The following is a 7,310-nucleotide window of genomic DNA, read 5'->3' on the forward strand; positions in this document are numbered from 1 at the left end:
TTACCATAGTCTTTTTCGCCTTTTTGAGACGAAAAGAATGATATCAAACTCAATATCATAGCTCAATAAATAAAAATATGGCTTCCAATAATCTATTAATTTCCTTATAAGAGTATTAAGGCTTATGCCTTATAAGGAAATTAGTAGATTTTTGAAAGCCAAATTTTCATTGATTGAGCTATGGCATTGAGCTTTATACCATTTTCTTCGTCTCAATGAGGCGAAAAAGAATATGCCATCAAATATTTTTTTCCGACCAAAGGGTACCCCCAAACCTAGGCACGGGCCATAACCCTAGCTCTGCGAGATTTAAAATTAGGGTTAGCCCTCAGTCCTGTATTTGTCATCCAAAAAATATTTTGTTACCATAGTCTTTCTCGGCTTTTTGAGACGAAAAGAAATATATAATCATATTTTATGTAACATGAATAATAAAGATTTTAACCCCAGATAACCTGATTTGGGACTTAGACTTTTTCAGACAAATGACTGAAAATGCTTTTGGGGGCTCATAATTATATTTATCAAGCTAGAAATATGAACTTGATATAACCTGATTCGCCTCATTGAGACGAAAACAATGAGATAAGAAACATTAAGGTGTGATTATAAATAAGGAAATGAGCCCCCAAAAGCATTTTTTATCACTCGCTGTAAAATGACTAAGTCCAAATTGTAAAAGGTTTAGGGCATAACATTTTCATTTTTCATCCTACATTTATTTTGATTACATGTTCTTTCTCGTCTTTTTGAGACGAAGAAAATGATATAAAGCACAATGTCATAGCTCAAGTAATAAGATTTTTACTCCCTGAAATACTTGACATTCCTATTGAGATCATGTCCCTTTTAGGAGGGTAAATAACAAAGACATATTCAAGTCCTAAAACTTTATTATTCAGGATATTTAAAAGATCTTTACATCATTGTTTTCGTCTTGAGGAGACGAGAAGGAATATATAATCATATTTTATGTAACATGAATAATAAAAATGTTGACCCCAGATAACCTGATTTGGGACTTAGACTTTTTCCGACGAATGACTGAAAATGCTTTTGGGGGCTCATAATTTTATTTATCAAGCTAGAAATAAGAACTTGGTATCACCTGGTTCGCCTCATTGAGACGAAAAAAATGAGATAAGAAACATTAAGGTGTGATAATAAATAAGGAAATGAGCCCCCAAAAGCATTTTTTATCACTCGCTGTAAAATGACTAAGTCCAAATTGTAAAAGGTTTAGGGCATAAAATTTTCATTATCCATCCTACATTTATTTTAATTACATATTCTTTCTCGTCTTTTTGAGACGAAGAAAATGATATAAAGCACAATGTCATAGCTCAAGTAATAAAAATTTTGCCACCTGAAATACTTGACATTCCTATTGAGATTATGTCCCTTTTAGGAGGGTAAATAAGAAAAACATATTCATGTCCTAAAACTTTATTATTCAGGATATTTAAAAGATCTTTACATCATTTTTTTCGTCTTGAAGAGACGAGAAGGAATATATAATCATATTTTATGTAACATGAATAATAGAAATGTACCCCTCTGAAAATAAATCCCACTTTTTTGCTTAATTGAAGGATATCCCTGGAAGTCCTGGGACTTCCTTGTGAAGTCCCACTTCTCCCATGTCCTAATGCAGTGGGATAATACAGGACTTCATGTTTCTGCATTTGTCCTGGAATATCCCACTTACATCAAGAGTGACTTTGCAAGAATTTCTAGGACATATTTATTACCTAAATGTCTTACAATGTCCCACTCTCATAGCAGCAGGTTTTTCTAGGACATTCTTGTGTTTTTCAGGACTTTATTATAAAATGAAGACGAAAACATCGTCCCAGAAATTCCCTAAAAATCTCATACTTGATACATTCAAGATAATGCAGGACTTTACATTGCTTTCCAGGACTTTGTATTAAAAGTATACAAAGAGAGAAGTCTTGCAATTACCCTCAAAATCTTACAACCAGTAAAGTCAGATTATAAAGGACTTTAATGAGGGTTACAGGACTTTTAGATATTAATTGTTACAAAATTAAATCCTTGTCATATCAAAGAAAAGATTTTACATTTTCTGGATTACCTTGACATGTCATTGCTACATAGTTCAGGCTAAAAAAAAACCTATAAGAACAGTGAATGATTCGTGGATAAGAACATTTATGTATACAACAACAATCATGTCATAATAAGTTGTAATAGAAAAGACTATATTTCATCAAAAGTAGACTTGAAAAATGTTGGCTATGAGAACACTTCTTATAAATTTATAATGACAACAATCTGAACTTGAATTAAAATCACTTTACTGTCAAATGCACTATTGAAATCCTCAATGTCACTTGAAAGACTACCATAATTTGAGTTTTGAGATGCTTCATCACAGGAGTTCAATCGGGTTTGTCATGTTTTTTTTAAGGTTAGAATATTGTCCAGTGTATTATTAAGATCATTTTGATAACAGATTTCCAGTTCCTGGGCTACCTTCTTCAAAATAAAGAAGATCCCTTTTTGTGAAAGAATGTTAAAAAATTCATCAGATTCTGTGGTAGGCTTTTCCATTTCCAGAGATGACACAGCTGCATTAATGTTCAAAACTGAACTTAAAAAAATGTCTGTATCAAAAGGATTGCAATTCAGGCTCAAGTGATGATAAGTTAAAAGGATTTTCCAATGTCACGGTCGTATCACTTGAAGTACCAATGGCATATCAACTTTTGGATGTCACCACTGAAGATTGCAGTTGATGTTTTAATATTTAGTACATTTAGGAATTCGCATGTTTACATCTTTCTTGCACAGCATGTACCTTTTGGGTTCTCAATCTCCTGCAATAATAATTAATTACAAATTATTAATGAAGAAACTTAATTTTCAAGACACTGATTAAAAATTTTATATTTAGAAAAGTTTCTTTGACACATCAATGTTTTGAGGTGCAAATAGCAATAAATTATCACTGATGGATACAATCAGCTTGCCATGCTAAATTTTGTAACCGTACTGTCCGTAGTTATTTTACGAAGCAGTAATAATTACAGAACAAGGTCAACTGATCGAAACAGAATCATAATGATGGATATCCATGATACAATGTTCTGGTGATTATACCCTTTCCATCTAGATCGAACCAGTCAATGGTTTACGTTAAAAAAAAGAGTAGTTTGTTTTGATATGTTAAGCTGTAAATAGAATGATTGTATCGAGGAATTTCGAGTGGTCCAGCGATCAAGCGTGTATTTTTCCAATGCATGTAATCATTTACAAACGTAAACAAAATAAGCATATGGTACTTACAGAGTGTCATCCGTTACCCCGTAGTCCTTTTTCATTCCGATGTTATTGATTTCCATTCACAAATCTTTAAATCATAAATGACTTCTTTGAAAGTTGTAACTTCCGGTGATGTCGTTTCGGTCAACTTGTACAATGTACGAAGCTTGTCGTGTTTTTTTCTTCTCCCCGTTCTAATTCGATATAAGATATATCATGTATAAAATATATCATATGTATGTATATGAAGTCTTATACACTGGGTTTCCACTGGTCGATTGTATAACTTTTTACTGATCGTCTTTTGGTTACGTGTTGACCTGGGGACGAGTCAGTCAGTGTACGACCTGACGTTCACGCAAGTGATCAAAGCGCTTTTTTTTCAATGTTCCTTTCTGGGCGCGAAGTCAGGGAAATATTCGCAAGGATGGAGAACATTCAACAGAATCAGTATGCAATCAAGCATGGAATGGATTCCAGATAGGAATATAGGATTCACCTTACACTCAGAAACTGGGGGATAGGCCTAGTTGTTCAAAATACACGGCGTTGCTGGTTAGTATTTTTACTTTTGGTTTGTAATAATTCGTCTTTTTTGGTAGTCTAGTGGAATTGTCACACCTTAACAAATTATCATCCTGTTTCCAATATGTTTATCTAGTACTTGTTCTCTTTCATTGTAGCATGGACTTGAAGAGATAGTTATGAATTTAGAATATCATCAAGTGACTTAATAAGGCACTGTTTTCAGTGGATGAACCGACATCATGCAGTGTGACAGGAAAACGCCCGTGAGACCAAAGATGGCTTAGATAAAAGGGAAGACGATGCAGAAGGTGCATATATACAATAGATATTTTAAATTTTGCATGATGTTCATTTACAAAACCTGTTATGCAACCTCTCAAATAATTCATTATGCTATCTTTTAAGCCTCTGTACCAGAGAAAAATCCAGAGATGGCCCTCAAAGAAGTTAGAAACAAGATGAGAGACCGTCTCAAGTTGTTTAGGTCTGGAGCCACCTTCCCCCACCCACGAGTCGAAGAAATAGATCTTTGAACCAGGTTACCCGTGACATCAAGATAAACAAAATTCAACTTCAGGGACAATTTGATAATACCTGTTTAAAATTTTTTTTTTAGCTCACCTGGGCCGAAGGTTCAAGTGAGCTTTTCTGATCAAAATTTGTTCGTTGTCTGTCGTCGGCGAAAACTTTTCACATTTTCATCTTCTCCAGAACCACTGGGTCAATTTCAACCAAACTAAGTGACACAAAGCACCCTTGGGTGAAAGGCTTTCAAGTTTGTTCAAATGAAGGGACATGCCCCTTCAAAGGGGAGATAATCGCAAAAATACGGTGGGTCATTCAAAAATCTTTTAAGAACCACTGGGACAGAGAAGCTGAAATTTACATGAAAGCCTCCTGACATAGTACAGATTCAAGTTTGTTAAAACCAATGACCGGGGGTTTGGGGGGGGGGGTTGGATTGGGTCTCAATAGGGGATCAAAGTTTTACTTACAAATATACAGGGAAAATCTTTATGAAAATTGTCTTCTCAAGAAACACTTGGCCAGAAAAGCTGAGATTTACATGAAAGTTTCCCGACATAGTGTAGACTCAAGTTTGTAAAAGGGTTGTCACTAACGCAAGAATAGGATCACAGAAATTTCATTGGGGTTTGTCTGATATGGCGAGTCCTGCAGACGTGTCTCGGACTCTGAGTAAAAATCATAATTTTACTTAGAAGCCCTGATTTGTGTATTAATTAAAACTCATAGGAAAAAATCTAGGTAAAACGTTACGCTCTAATGTGAACCGAGATGATACCACCGAGTTCACAGTGTCCCAATCCGACTTGTGCGTTTAGTGCAGTCAATTAGGTGCAAATTAGAATATAATATTGAAATTTAGATACAAAGTAAAAAAACATTTTGCCACTCACAGGCAGTTATTTATATATGTTTCTTTTTCTTTTTTTTACAAATCAGGATCTATATTTAATTATAAATGTTTGTCTTCCGGTAGCCATTTTTATTGGAATTGAAAGTAGCGTAGTTTGTAAACTTTGGTAGATTTTACATCATTTTACAAACAAAATTAGTACGCATCTATTTTATCACAATAATTATTTAATTAAAATTTTGTTTAATACTGAATAGGGTTGTATCGATGATAGAGGATTCGGGGAAGTAATTCTGTTTGCAATGGGCAATTAGTTGTATGAGACCGAGTTGTGAATGATTACTTTTAATTTCATGTGTACAAAGTGATCACTGCACTGTTATGCATGGGCTAGACGAAAATTAACTGATTTTTGTCATTTGTTGAAGATGAAAGTGAAAAGAGGTACGACATTAGCTTGTGTTCACTCGGTATAAATAAAGGTGTAGGAAAAATCTAAATGACTCTTTAATTCAACTTTCATGGGACTCGTCAAATTTTCATGGGACTCAAGCTGCTTACAAACCATGATACCGGGACTCGTCTTCAATATTTTCTAGTGACAACCCTGAATCGTGGCCCCCAAGGATAGGTTTTGGCCACATTATAGGGACAAAAGTTTTACATACAAGTATATGGGAAATCTTTAAATATGGACCAAGATGACTAAGGTGAGCGATGTGGCCCATGGACCTCTTGTTTAATTATTTGTTTACGTAAGAAATAGTGCTTTTTAGCTCACCCCAGCCATAATTTAAATGAACTTTTCAAAGTACTTGCTTTGGAAGTTCATATAAGTATTGCTGAAATTTATGTATATGTATGTTAAATAAATTTTATTATCAGATTATCATTTTGATTCGTAATTTCATTCTTAATTGCCACTTTTACAGAAAAGATATCACATATCCTGGATCTCGAGTTTTATTCCACAGTAGGGTTAAAGACCAAAACAGGTTAGTAGGATAAATTGGGACTTTCCAGGAGTCCTGCATCAACTCAAAAAGCAGGATTTTTAGGGAGATCCAATAAAATCCTGCAAAATCCCAGTCCTGTCTACTGGGACTTTCCAAGACATGTCCAGAATAATCCCACTTTTTCCCCTTTCAGATTGCAGGATTAAGTGAGACTTTGCAGGACTATAAAAGGCAAATTTAAGTGTTCAAATTATCCTTAAAAGTCCTGAAATGTCCCACTGCCAATACCGTCCCTCTAATTCCTTGTCAATCTCAGTTTCAAAAAAGCAGGACTTTTCAGGACAATCCTGATAAATCCTGGGATTTTGTCTTGGGACTTCCTGGGATATCCTGCTGTATTTTCAATGGGGAAATTATCCTTAAAAGTCCTGAAATGTCCCACTGCCAATACCGTCCCTCTAATTCCTTGTCAATCTCAGTTTCAAAAAAGCAGGACTTTTCAGGACAATCCTGATAAATCCTGGGATTTTGTCTCGGGACTTCCTGGGATATCCTGCTGTATTTTCAGAGGGGTTGACCCCAGATAACCTGATTTGGGACTTAGACTTTTTCCGACGAATGACTGAAAATGCTTTTGGGGTCTCATCATTATATTTATCAAGCTAGAAATAAGACCCTGATATCACCTGATTCGCCTCATTGAGACGAAAACAATGATATAAGAAACATTAAGGTGTGACAATAAATAAGGAAATCAGCCCCAAAAAGCATTTTTTATCACTCGCTGTAAAATGACTAAGTCCAAATTGTAAAAGGTTTGAGGCATAAAATTTTCATTATCCACCCTACATATTTTTTAATTACATATTCTTTCTCGTCTCAATGAGACAAAGAAAATGATGTAAAGCACACTGTTGTAGGTCGAGTATAAATGACATGAAGCCCCTGAAGGGACTAATTTCTACTTGACAAAAAGTCTAAGTCCAATTCCTAAAGTTTTCAGTCAATAACTATTTTTGGAGCCACTAAAATTCTAATTACATATTCTTTCTCGTCTCGTCGAGACGAACAATTTAATGTATAGATATCTGGGTTTTGGATCGGAAAACCTGGAGTCGGCCTTTTTTGTGTCAGAATCTGCCACATAAAAAAAAGGCCGA

At 34.7% G+C, this 7,310-nt stretch overlaps 2 long non-coding RNA genes across 2 annotated transcripts; one reads left to right on the top strand and one right to left on the bottom strand.

Annotated features, from left to right (window-relative positions):
- Positions 1-1,990: 1,990 nt before the first annotated feature.
- Positions 1,991-3,468, bottom strand: LOC130052879 (uncharacterized). The gene is made up of 2 exons (XR_008801256.1): positions 3,313-3,468; positions 1,991-2,843 (listed from the first exon to the last, which is right to left on the bottom strand). It is a non-coding gene; the product is annotated as an uncharacterized LOC130052879 (long non-coding RNA).
- Positions 3,469-3,532: 64 nt separating this feature from the next.
- Positions 3,533-4,601, top strand: LOC130052880 (uncharacterized). The gene is made up of 3 exons (XR_008801257.1): positions 3,533-3,843; positions 3,972-4,124; positions 4,222-4,601. It is a non-coding gene; the product is annotated as an uncharacterized LOC130052880 (long non-coding RNA).
- Positions 4,602-7,310: the final 2,709 nt, after the last annotated feature.

Source organism: Ostrea edulis, chromosome 3, assembly GCF_947568905.1.
Source record: "Ostrea edulis chromosome 3, xbOstEdul1.1, whole genome shotgun sequence".
NCBI classification, from domain to species: Eukaryota; Metazoa; Mollusca; class Bivalvia; order Ostreida; family Ostreidae; genus Ostrea; species Ostrea edulis.